The sequence below is a fragment of the Myodes glareolus genome, chromosome 3 (assembly GCF_982192425.1).
Source record: "Myodes glareolus chromosome 3, mMyoGla1.1, whole genome shotgun sequence".
Lineage (NCBI taxonomy): Eukaryota > Metazoa > Chordata > Mammalia > Rodentia > Cricetidae > Myodes > Myodes glareolus.
In genome coordinates, this window is record NC_142028.1 from 44,762,790 (window position 1) to 44,777,167 (window position 14,378).

The 14,378-nt window shown below is 37.3% G+C and overlaps 1 protein-coding gene across 1 annotated transcript in view; it reads right to left on the reverse strand.

The window, feature by feature from the left end:
- LOC125403250 (contactin-4) overlaps positions 1-14,378 on the reverse strand; it is an 814,028-nt gene that overhangs the window by 84,172 nt on the left and 715,478 nt on the right. The gene's annotated exons all lie outside the window — the stretch shown is intronic.

Here is a 14,378-nt window from a genome sequence, read left to right on the forward strand (position 1 = left end):
ACCCTTTAAAATATCCACAAATAACTCAAAATATATATAACTCTAACCAAACAAGTGACATACCTGTATGACAAGAACTTTAAGTCTTTGAAGAATGAAATTAAAAAAGATATCAGAAAAAGGAAAGATCTCCCATGCTCTTGGGTAGGTATAATTAACATAGTAAAAATGGCACTCTTACTAAAAGCAATCTACAGATTCAATGCAATCCTCATCAAAATCCCAACACAATTTTTCACAGATCTTGAAAGAACAATACTCAACTTTACATGGAAAAACAAAGCCATTGGAAAGCCAAGCAAAAACAATCCTGTACCATAAAGAAACTTCTGGAGGCATCATCATCCCTGACTTGAAGTTCTACTATAGAGCTACAGCAAGGAAAACAGCTTGGTATTGGCACAGAAACAAACAGATGGACCAATAGAATCGAATCAAATACCCTGATATTAATTCACACACATACACATACCCGAATTTGGACAAAGAAGCTTAAATTATACAATGAAAAAAGAGCATCTTCAACAAATGATGCTGACGTAACTGAGTGTTGACATGTACAAGAATGCAAATAGGTCCATATCCATCTCCAATGACAAAACTCAAATCCTAATGGATCAAAGATTTCAACATAAATTCAGCCACTTTGAACTTCATAGAAGAGAAAGCAGAGAGTAGCTTTGAATTCATTGACACAACAGACCACTTCCTGAATATAACAACATCAATACAGACTCTGAAATTGACAATTAATAAATGGGAAACTGACGAACTTCAATAAGGCAGAAGACACAGTCAAAAGACAAAATGGCAACTCACAGAGTGGGAAAAGTTCTTCAACAACCCCATATCTGTTAGGGGCTGATCTCCAAAATATACAAAAAACTTAGGAAACTAGACATTAAAATATTAAATAATCCAATTAAAATATTGAGTACTGATCTAAACAAAGAAGTCTCAACAGAGGAATCTCAAATGGCTGAAAGGCAGTTAAAGAACTGTCCAACATCCTTAGGCATCAGGGAAATACAAATCAAAACCACTGTGAGGTACTGTCTTACATCTGTCAGAATGGGCTAAGATCAAAAACACTAATGACAGCTTATGCTCGAGAGGACGTAGAGTAAAGGGAACACTCTTTCATTGCTAGTGGATGTGAGTGCAAACTTGTACAACCATTTTGGAAATCAGTATAGCAGTTTCTCAGAAAATTGGGAATCAAATTAACTCAAGACCCAGAAATACCACTCTGGTCATATACCCAAAGGATGCACACTCATACTACAAGGACATTTGCTCAACTATGTTCACAGCAGCACTATTCAAAATAGCCAGAACCTGGAAACAATCTAGATATCCCTCAACTGAAGAATGATAAAGAAACTGTGATACATTGACACAATGAAGTACTACTCATCTGTAAAAAACAATGAAATTTTGAAATTTGCAGGAAAATGGATGGAACTGGAAAAAAACCATCCTGAGTGAGGTAACCCAAACTTAGAAAGGCAAACATGGTATATATTCACTCATAAATGGATATTAGACATTAAGCCAAGGATAACCAGCCTACAGTCCACAAACCCAGAGAAGTCAGGAAACAAAGAAGACCCTAAGAGAGATATACATGGATACCCCTGAAAAGGAGAAATAGACAATATCTCCTGAGCAAATTGGGAGTGTGGGGGCAAGGGTGGAGGGTAGAGGGGAGTAGAAAGGAGAAAAGAGGAGGGGGAAGAACATGAAGGATTAGGAAGGTCAAGTAGGGGGAAGGGCAGAGAGAAAGAGCAAGGAATGAGATATCTTGATAGAGGGAGCCCTTATAAGGTTAGTGAGAAACCTGGCACTAGAGAATTTTCCAAGAATCCACAAGGATGACCCCAGCTAAGAATCTAAGCAATAGTTGAGAGAGTGCCTAACTGCCCTTACCCTGTAAGCAGACTGATGACTACGTTAATTGTCATCATAGACCCTTCATCCAGTAACTGATGGAAGCAGATGCAGAGATTCACAGTTCAGCACTGGGCTGAACTCCTTGAGTCCAGTTGTAGAGAGGTAGGAGTGATATAATGAGCAAAAGGATCAAGACCATAATGGGAAAACCCACAGAAACAGCTGACCGGAGCTACTGGGAGTTCACTGTCTCTGGACTGGGGAACTTATATAGGACTGAACTAGGTCCTCTCAATGTGGATGACAGTTATGTGGTTTGGGCAGCTTGTGTGGCCACTAATTGTAAAGGGGAAAGGAAGCATACATCCTGAACACAGAATCAAGCAGTGCTAGAATCCAAGTTACATTAATGATGTAGTATACTTCTCTTTATCCTATAGTGTCTTAGTTACTTTTCTATTGCTATGGTAGGCCACTATGACCAATACACTTATAAAAGAGTTTAGTTTGCGGCTCATGGTTCCAGAGTTAGAGTCCATGACCTCTATGGTGCTGAACATGGTGTCAGGCAGACAGGCACGAAACTTCATCAGTAACTGAGAATCTTTATCTGATCCACAAGTGGGAAGAAGGGGAGAAACTGAAAATAGCCTGCCTTTTTTTTAGTACTATTAATTTAATTTATGCATTTATTTTACTTCTCAACTGCAATTTTCCCTCCATCTTCTTCCACCCACATTTCCAACCACTCCTCCTCTGTTTCTGTTCAGAAAGAGACTGGCCTCCCATGAGTGTCAACAAAGTATGGCATATCAAATTGAGGTAGTACTAAGCTCATCCCCCTTTTTTAAGGCTTTGCAAGGCAACTCAGTATCTGGAATAGGTTCCCGGAAGTCAACCAAAGTGTTAGGAACAGTTCTCGCTTCCATCACTAAGATTCCCACAAGAGGATCAAGCTATACTTCTGTTACATATACACGGAGGGCCTAGTTTAGTTAAGTTCCATGCAGGCTCCCTAGCTGTTGGTCCAGAGTCTGTATGCTCCTATGAATCCAGGATAGCTGTTTCTGTACATTGCCTTGTGATGATCTTGATACACCCTCACCCCATAAAACCTTCCTCCCTCTCCTCAACAGGATTTCCTGAGCTTGGTTCAGTGTTTCACTGTGGGTTTCTTTTTCTTTTTCCGTCAGTCACTAAATGAAGACTCTCTGATGACAATCTGATTACAGGAGATGGCCAGTTTAGGTTTCCTATCCACTCTTGCTAGGAATCTTAGCTGGGGTCATCCTTGTAGATTTGTGGAAGTTGCCCTTGTACCAGTTTTCTACCTGACCCCAAAATGCCCCCATCCCCATCAAGAGAATCAGATAGATGGCTCATCTGTTAAAGGCGAGGCTCACAATCAAAAATAGCCTGTGTTTTTTTGAAATCTCAAAGTCTGTCCCCAGTGGCACACCTTCTCCAACAACACCACACGTCTTAATCTTCCCCAAACAGTTGCAGTAACTGAGGACCAAACATTCAAATATAAGATCCTATGGGGACCATTTTCATTTAAACCACTACAAATAGGTTCTATGTTATGGGTGGGACAAACATGCTATTTTCATTTTAATTAAGGAAATGGTAAGAAAAAGAGATAAAGTAGAGGGGATTTAAAAAGCTTTGTTATAAAATTAATATTTTAAATCATTATTTCTTCAAGAGATACTGAATCTCACTAAATGACCTCTTCAGCTTCTTTCTTTGCTTGTCATGTGTATTTTTTTTTGTAGCTATCCCAGTCAGTTTTCAGAGTGCCATAAAAAGTTAAGAATTGATTGGTAATAGAAACTCAATCCATTTAAAACTAAACAGTCATTACTTCTTATTTTAGAAACAATGTAAATAAATGGGAAAAAGAGCTAGATAGATCACTCAGTGGTTAACAGAACTTTCCAGTCTCCCAAACGACCTGGGTTGAGTTCCCAGCACTCACTGGCAGCTCACAATACTTTGAAGCTCCAGTTCCAGCTGATCTGATACGTTTTCTGGTCTCCACAGACACTGTATACATACGGTACCCATATATACATACAGACAAGCATAACATTCATACACATAAAACGAAAAGTAAATATGTCTTTAAGAAAATGAATAGAGCTAGAAAACATTATTTTGAGTGAGGTAACCCAGACGCAGAAAGACAATTATTACATTTTTCACTCATATGTGTTTTTTAAACATTAAGCAAAGAAAAACAGCCTACAAACCACAATCCCAGAGAACTTAGACAATAATGAGGACACTAAGAGAGACTTACATAGATCTAATCCACATGGGAAGTAGAAAAAGACAAGATCTCCTGAATAAGTTGGGAGCATAGGGACCTTGTGGAAGGACTGAAGGGGGGAGGGGAGAGGCAGGGAGGGGAGCAGAGAAAAATGTAGAGCTCAATAAAAATCAATAAAAAAAGAAAATGGCAAAGAACCTCAAGAAATACATAAAATGTTTAAGTGTTCTGCTTGAGCTTAAAAAATGGGCCTCAGCTTTCTCTCTTTTTATTTTATGAATACCATCCAGTTTTACAACATTTGAAAACTCAGAGTATTCTGTACTCATGTGATGTTTGAGAAATGGTTAGAAATATTTGTTTGTAGTTAATAAAAAGTATTCCAAATGGTAGAACTTGTGTACTTTTTATGGAAAGCTATAATTGCACAGACTTGTCCAAATCCAGTTTGGTGTAATAGCATTTCAATTCATTTTAATAAATAAAGACTGTCTGAAGATCTGACAGTAAAATAGTCCCACTGGTCAGCTTGTAGACCAGGTAATGGTAACACACACCTTTAATCCCAGTAGCCACATTGACACACACTTTTAATCCCAGTAGCCACACTAGTTGACATAGAAACTGGTGGTGCATGCCTTTAATACCAGGACTAGAGAGGATTATAAAAAGAGGAGGAAACAGCTCTCAAGACACAGTCTCATTCTGAGATTTCAGTAGACAGGACTGCCATTTCATACTGAGATCAAGGTAAGAGCCAGTCGCTGTCTGTTTTGAATTTCAGATCTTCAGGCTGAATCTCAATTTCTGATCCTGTGTTTTTATTAACCATGCTTCAGTTTGGGAATCATTTCTATCTTTTGTTAGTTGTGCTGACTTTGGAGACATTCTGATTTTATGGAAGATAACTGAGAATTACATGTGCTTTGTTTTTAAATTAAGAATCATGGCAACAGCTAAACAATACACTATGATAAAAAAAGTGTATAGCAAAACACAAATCCTTTTATGCAATAAGGTTGGTATATGTTTATGTTCACTAAGGAACTTGTAATCCCATGAAAATTCCCCAAGCATCTCATGTAAAAAAAATGCATCCAAGTTGCAATATATATCAGAGTGAACTGGGGATGCTAAGAAAAATAAACAATCTATATGTCCATATGTGAGAAAATATGACAGGTCCTAAACTGATATTTTCAAATATCATAACCCACCCACAGTCTAACCTATAGCTAGTAAGACTGTAATTTTCTAAGTCAAAGGTCTTAGAATGAGCAATTTTTATTGCTTGGACTCATGTCCAAGCTTTTTACTCACAATATTTATAACCTATATAATAAATAAAATTATATTATAAATCTAAAATATATATCTTTCGTTATCAAATATATTTTTACATACTTATATAGCACCAAAAACAAACAAACAAAAATCCATGACTGAGTTAGAGTCAAGTTGCACAGATTTCATTCCAAATGAAATCTAACTGTATAGAAGTTCACTGAGATGTATAGACTCTGGGTCTGGTTAATTTCAGTGTGTATGTGTGTCCGTGTGCATGCATGGTCTGTGTTGCAAGATTTCAATAGTAAAGTATATAAATAAAACATATACAATAGACGAAATATAAATTAAGATATTTGCAATCACTTTATCTCCAAAGCTTTGGTATTGGATAATGACCATGGCAACAACATTAAGAAAGAGAATACATTGTGGGTAGCACTCCTCCCTGACCATTACACAATTTGTAAAAATACCCACTTGCAAATTGTACTAATGTCGTCCCAAGTACTTTTCATATACATATTTGTCTAATTCCATTATGGATCCAATTGTCCATTCAAGGATAATATAATAGAATTCTGATTATTTAAGAAAATTCAGTGTTTCAATGCTCATACAGCTAGAAAATGTCATGTCTTTCCCTCCAGAGCCACTGAGAGAGAATCTTTAACTTCATTGGGAATTTAGTGAGCTCAAGGACAAATATCACTTAAGTTACTTAATAAAGATAAAGTTTGTGTTAATGAATTTTCTATCAGTGAATATCAGGGTAGCTACATTTCAATGCAGAGTGTATTGGCTAGGGATATTGGTCCCGAATCTTCTCTTTCCTATGGATGAGCACTTAATGTGGGGATTTAAATAACTGGGCACAAAGGATGAAACAGGAGGAAGAGGCAGAAACAACTCTTGTAAGAAAGAGAAATGCTGCCACATTGGAGAGTAACTAAATTATTTTCTTTGAGCTCTTTTTTCTTTTACTCATGCATTTGGTTACTAAAGCAATGGCTGACTTACAAGACACAGCATATGACAAAGAATTAATATTGATGTACCACAGTTTCTTAAAACAGCTTGTTTTTCTAGCTTTACATATGGCTCATTGATATGCAATGCATGCATCTTAAAAGTAAGTATCTGTACTTTTGTGGTGATTTCATTTGCCATCATTTTGCATAAAAATTTCTGAGATAACGTGCTGAGGGATGAACAGTTTTATGGTAGATAATTTTTCAAATCATATTTTTTACTCCCAAGTATTTATCCTTTATTTTCTTGTACAAAATTATATTGATATCTTATTTTTAACCAAATTAGAAAATGTGTTACAGTATTTGCAGTGTAGCTAATGCATCAAGACCACAAGAGTGTTTTAACTGTTAAATTCCTGGATGAATGAAGGGACACAATGGCCTTAAGACTGTAACATGCAACCAGTAATCAAAAACCCAAGAACAGAAAGGCATTTGGAATTCAAGCCACAGAGTAAATCAGAGAGCAAGATGGAAATAAATCTAAATATTTCCTGTGTAGAAACTTATTAAATGCTGAGAGCTGGTTTTTTTTTTTTAAAAAAAAACTAGCTTACCATAAATACTTGGACATTGACTAAGAAAAAGCAATTTATTTACGCCATCATTAAGAGACCAGCCATTGCACACATGGGCAGGAAGGGCTGAAGCTATCTGCAAGCTGGCACCTCCCAGAGGAGCATATAAAAAGTTGAGCTGTAAAATGACCAGGAAAGGTTAATGAGATAGTAACACACATCATGGTTTGCCATAAATCCACAGAGGAAAGGGAGAAAATGAAGAATGAAAAATGGCACAGTAAACTATGCACATAATGCAGTCACTTTTAGTTATGTATTCTGTGTATTATATAAGTTTTTAAATACGAATTTATATTTTTATTTGTGCTTTGGATAGACCTGGATTCCATTAATTCCCACAATGTGTCCTCAGCACAAGAAACTGTCATCACCCATCTTCTGTCTTATTGCTTCCTCCAGTTTTGAAATAAAGCAATCAATAAGGAAATCAATATCAACCCAGGAAGATGGGCAAGTAATATGCTGGTTATGAATATGATTTCCATAATGATCATTTCCACATTTATAAAAAGAAAGAGGTGTTTTCAGAGAGTAATTCCAAAACTCTGTTACCAGGCAGCATATTTTCAAACCATATCTCGAATGTGTTCCATTTGCCCCCTAAGTGTGGCTGCACATACTCATGGTGGCTGAGACTGCAGAGGCTTAGATCCAGAACAATTCTGAACTGACGAACCCTCATGGGCTGCAATAGGCACATTTAAAAAAAAAATTCTTTCCTCTCAGGAAGGATGAAGAAACCATTAGTGAGGTTGGCATGGTTGACTGGATTTCCAAGTGTGAGTTTATAGCAGAAAAAAGAATTGCTCAGTGATTTATCACATTGGCTTTGGAGTCAAAGGGAGGAAGAGTTGCTCAATGGTTTATCACAATGGCTTTGGAGTCAAAGGGCCAGGTATATACTTTCAGCACTCATACCCCATCACTTTATGATGTGGGTGAATTCCTTAATCTCTTTGAACTTCAATTTCTTCATCTGTAGAATCAGGTCAATAATTCCTATCTTGTAGGAATTTCTGAAGATTAAAATCATGTGTGTAAAGCACTTAACTTGCTGCCTGCTCCAAAGTTAGTGGTCTATAACTGTTAGTTCAACCATTATGGTTTTTGAGCATCAAAGAAAATTCTACACAAAGTGACTTACTGGGAGAAAATGAGTTTAAATTTCTCCTAAAATAACATTGACATTTGTGTGTCAAAGTCAAAGTTTTCTTGGAACATGTAACATACACACACACACACACACACACACACACACACACACACACACACATCCACACCCCACCCTATGACACAGCATGCTCATAAAACTTAAACATATCCTCTTTCGCTATTTTGTTAAGCAGACACTTGCTACAGTATACCCAGTACTTTATCCCTGTGAGTCTGCAGTCTGCAACCTTCATATGACTTACAGTTATAAATGCGGTGGCTCCAGGTAATTTCCTGAAAGAAATTCTTTGTATACTATTATGATCTAAAAAAAATCTGTGCTTCTTTTCAGTATAAAAAATGAAAAACAGATTCATGAAATAGGAAATTTTCCTCTTTAAAATCAAAAATATTATTGTTATTTTTAGATTTTTTGAGACATGGTCTCAAACAATGTAGGGTGGTCTCAGATTTGCTGTGTAACAGAGGATAACCTTGAATTTATGATTTTCCTGCCACTACTTACAGAGAGTTGAGACTGTGGCATGTGCTATTACACATAGTTTTATATGGTGCTGAAGATAATAACATATACTGCCAGCCCTACTATGCTACTTTTAATCACAAATAAAAATATATTATAAACATTTAGTGATTAAATGTAAAGTTTTAGGAATTCATTCTTTACACTAAAAATAAAAATAGAAGTCAAAGCTTAAATAAGTTCAGGTATACTGATACTCATAAAATTTTGATAGAACTGCATATATCTTACTCTTTCTTTTTAAGGAAACACAATTTTACTTTTTATTATACATCTGTATATTTATCTCTGTGAGGAATATGCACAAGAGGAAGCTGGGTCTCCTAGAGCTAGAGTTACAGGAGGTTGTGGGTGCTGGAAACTGGACTCAGGCTCTCTGGAGAAAACACACACTCTTACTCACTAAGCTGTCTCTCTTGATATTTTTATGTTAGTTACTTTCACTTGTTTTATCCAACGTTCAGCAAAAAAAAAAAAAAAATGAGCTCCTTGTTTTGTGTCAACAATGGTTGTCAGCCATTTTTTTTTAATCAATAACAACTAAGCTTTGACAAGAACTTTAAGTCTTTGAAGAAAGAAATTGAAGAAGATACCAGAAAATGGAAAGATCTCCCATGTGCTTGGATTGGGAGAATCAACACAGTAAAGACAGCAATCTTACCAAAAGCAATCTATAGATTCAATACAATCTCCATCAAAATCACAACACAATTCTTCACATACCTTAAAAGAACAATAATCAACTTCATATGGAAAAACAAAAAGCTCAGGATAGCCAAAACATTCCTATACAATACAGGAACTTACAGAGGCATTACCATCCCTGACATCAAGCTCTATTACAGAGCTACAGTAATGAAAACAGATTGGTATTGATATAAAAACAGTGACATTGACCAACGGAGCTGAATTGAAGACCTGGATATTAATCCACACACCTATGAACACTTGATTTTTGACAAAGCTAAAATTATATACTGGAAAAAAGAAAGCAACTACAATAAATGTTACTGACATAACTGAATGTCAACCTGTAGAAGAATGAAAATAGATCCACATCTATTGCCATGCACAAAACTCAAGTCCAAATGGATTAAAGACCTCAATATAAATTTGACCACACTAAACATGATAGAAGACAAAGTGGGAAGTAGCCTTCAATACATGGTCACAGGAGACCACTTCCTAAATTTAACCCAAGTATCACAGACAATAAGAGCAACAATAAATAAATAGGACCTCCTGAAACTGAGAGGCTTCTGTAAAGCAAAGGACATAGTCAATAAGATAAAAAGGCAGCCTACTGAATTGGAAAAGATTTTCACCAACCCCACATCAGACAAAACACTTATCTCCAAAATAGGTAAAGAACTCAAGAAATTAGACATTAAAATTCTAAATAACACAATTAAAAATGGTGTACTGAACTAAACTGAGAATTGTCAAGAGAAGAATTTCAAATGGCCAAAAGATATTTAAGGACATGGTCAACTTCCTTAGATATCAGGGAAATGCTAATCAAAACAACTCTGAGATACCGTCTTACACCTGTCAGAATGGCTAAAATCAAAAATACCAGTGATAGCTTATGTTGGAGAGGATGTGAAAAAGGGGAATACTCATCCATTGCTGGTGCGAATGCAAACTTGTTCAACCACTTTGGAAATCAGTATGGCAGTTTCTCAGAAAACTGGGAATCAACCTTCCTCAGAATCCAGCAATACCACTCTTGGGAATATACCCTAGAGATGTTCAATCATACTACAAAAGCATTTGTTCAACTATGTTCATAGCAGCATTATTTGTATTAGACAGAACCTGAAAACAACCTAGATGCCCCTCAACTAAAGAATGGATAAAGAAAGTGCGGCACATTTACACATTAGAGTACTACTCAGAAAGAAAAACAATGACATCTTGAATTTTGCATGCAAATGGATGGAATTAGAAAACACTATCCAGACCCAAAAATAATGAATATGGTATACACTCACTCATTAGTGGATACTGGTCATAAACAATGGACAATTGAGCCTATAGTTCATGATTCTAGAGAAGCTAAGTAATAAGGTGAAACCCCCCCCAAAACATATATAGACCCATCTGGGAATTGGAAACAGACAAGATCGCCTGACAAAATTGGAAACATGGGGGTGGAGGGTAGAAAGAAGGGGGGAAGGGGAGCATTGAGGAGAACTTTAGGGAATGGGATAGTTGAGAGGGAGGAAGGACAGATATGAGAGGAAAGAAAGAGATATCTTGATTGAGGAAGCCATTATGGGGTTAGCAAGAAACCTGACTCTAGAAAAACTCCCAGGAATCTACAAGGATGACCCCAGCTAAGACCCTAAGCAATAGAGGATAGGGTGCCTGAACTAGCCTTGCCCTGTAGTCAGACTGATGATTATCTTAAATATCACCATAGAACCTTCATCTAACAACAGATGAGAACAGAGGCAGAGAACCACATTGGAGCACTGGACTGAGCTCCCAAGGTCCAGCTGAAGAGTGGAAGAAACGAGAATATGAGCAAGGAGGTCAAGACCACGAGGAGTTCACCCACTGAGACAGTTTACCTGAGCTAATGGGAGTTCACCAACTCCAACTGGACTGGGAGTGAAAGAGCATGGAATCAAACTCGTCCCTCTGAATGTGGTTGACAGTTGGAGCAGACTAAGAGGCCACTAACAGTGGCACTGGGATTTGTCTCTACTGCATGTACAGGCTTTTTGGGATCCTTTTGTCTTTGGACGTATACCTTGCTCAACCTAGATGTAGTAGGGAGGGCCTTGGACTTTCCACATGTCAGGGTACCTTGCCCTCTTTTAGCATTAGAGGGGGAGGGGTAGGAGGGTGTGTGAAGTCAGTGGGAGGAGGAGAGGGAGTGGGGATTTGGATTGGTATTTTTTTTAAAGTAATAAAATAAAAAACCCCAACAACTAAGCAAAACAAAGAAATTCCCATTCTATATATACTTTTTCCAAATGCCTGGAACTTATTACCTCTTTTTTTTTCTGTCTAAACTAAGAAACCCACATGTTTTAAAATATAAAATCATTATTAAATGTATTATTTAATAGACACTAAAATGTAACATTTTTATAATTTACTTGTTTTTTTTTTTAACAAGCATTGCTGTTTTGCCTCCCTGCATGCCTGTGTGAGGGCATCAGATTTTGAAGTTACAGACAGTTGGTAGCCGCCATGTGGGTGCTGGGAATTAAATCCAGGACCTGTGGAAGAATAATCAGTGCTCTTAATCACTGAGCCATCTTTCTAGTCCCTAAATAATAACATTTTTATTAATTCTTTGAGGATTTCAAGCATGCATACAAACTATTGTATCATATTCAACCTCTAGCTCCAGTTCTCCCCAAATTCATCCCCAAATCCCCCTTCCCACTCCCAAATACATGTCTTCTTTGTCTCCCCCCCATAACCCACCAAGTTCAATTTCAGCTGCACATAAGCTCCTAGGTGTGTGAATACCCATCACATCGAAGCTTTGTCAACTCACTAGGGACCACACTCTTAAAGAGAAGAGAACTGGATCTTTCTCCCCTAGAAGCCATCAGCTATAACTGAGGTCTTGGGAGAGTCCAAAGTGAGGGAAATAGGTGGGGCTGGTGGGCAGAGAGAATAAATAGGAGGCAAAATCTAGGTTCTTAAAGAAGAGTGAGGAGCAAAAAAGAAGAGGAGGATGCTAGGAGTCAGACATCCAGTCACACAACCAGCAATTGAGTAAGAAGAAAAGAAAGGTATACAAAATAGGGAAATGTAAAATCTCAGAGGCAAAATGTAGATGGGATAATTTAAGTCAACAAAAAGTGACTGGAAATAAGCCAAGCTAAGGTCGGGCATCCATAAGTAAGAATAAGTCTCCATGTATTTTATTGGGGAGCTGGGTGGTAGGCCTCTACAGGGCCAAAGAGTAAAAAACACCTCTCCATGCTGGAATATGACTGACTTGATCTTGGACAGGGATCTATATTTTACACTTTGTATGGGATTGATACTAAAAAGTGAATGTCTTTTCTGATCATCTTTATATCGGTGATACTAATAGTAAAATGAGTAACTTAATTCAATCAAGTGAATACTACTTAACAAGTCTTAAGGAGATTACAGATACATAGCATTTGATTTGGGGATAGCTATAGAAACAATAATAAAATAAGTGAAGGAAACTAAAATCCATGAAGTCATTGGTAGGGAAAGGTAGAGCTGGGAAGTTCATAATGGAGTCATCACTAAGAAATTCAGATGGAAAGCCGGGCAGTGGTGATGCACGCCTTTAATTCCAGCAGTCGGGAGGCAGAGGCAGGCGGATCTCTGTGAGTTCGAGGCCAGCCTAATCTATAAGAACTAGTTCCAGGACAGGCACCAAAGCTACAGAGAAATCTTTTCTCAAAAAGAAAGAAAGAAAGAAAGAAAGAAAGAAAGAAAGAAAGAAAGAAAGAAAGAAAGAAAGATATTCAGATGGAGAAAACCCTGTGAAGATGGACAAAGACACATTTGGGCAGGGTCAGTAATCTTGCTTTTAGTGAAACAAGACACTATCCTGTTCTATGTTCTTTGTAACATAGAATATTCTTTGAAACATCTTTCTTTTCCGAAACAAAACTCCAGAAAGCACTAAAAGGTAGCATAGCCAATACTACTTGCTGTGGAGAATTCTGTGGGCTTCTGTGGTTATCTAACCACTTTCATAAACAGTACCCCTCCCGAAGAATGTGAGCCCAATTCTAACTAGGTCATACACAGCCTTATGTTCTGTGTGTCTCTGCATATGGTTCTCATAACCACTCTTATGAAGTTGGTTCTATTATTCATTCCACTCACTAACATGAAAAATCAGTACCCAAGGTCACAGATGGAAAACAAGGAGAAAATGGACTAGAATCCAGAACTTTCCAACACAGAAGCTCATACATTTAGCTTCTGTTCTTCATAGAGTTAAATAATAGAATTAAAAACATACCGCTGATGGTTTGAATTGTTTGATCGAACCACGTGACACTCACACTTTCTCACCCCTCAGCTATTATTTTCTAGACCTCAGAAGAAAATGGAGTTTTCTTTGTTGCCCTTTTCTCTGAAAGTGTAGGACTTTCCAGGCAGCTATTTTTAATTCTCATTTTAGTTCTTTCCTTTCCTTCATCTCTTTGACATACTCTATTTTATCTAGACCTTTGTGCTATTTAAGAAGTCAAAGAACAACTCAATTTAAAACACTTGCGCTTCCCTGTGTGCGCCATAAAAATGTGCACCTACCTAACCCATGGGGTGACCATGATTAGTGGGCTGTGGCATCACAAATAATGCTGTTCTGCTTTGGAGACAGGTGCCCTAAAATGCAAGCTGTTATTACCAGCAGTTTTCTCTACAGGAACTCATCTCTGTTCGTAGAGCACCCTGACTCTGGAGTGTTAATGGTTAGGAAACTGCAGTCTCTTGTCTTTGGTTTCATACTAACACAATACAAGATAAACAGGAAAATAATCTGAACTTTTGAATTTAAATGGAAAACAAGGACTTTTCACAGTGTTCTGCACCGTGATTAGGGATCTAGCCTCCAACGACAAAACTGAACTTACTCGTAGCTACTTTAT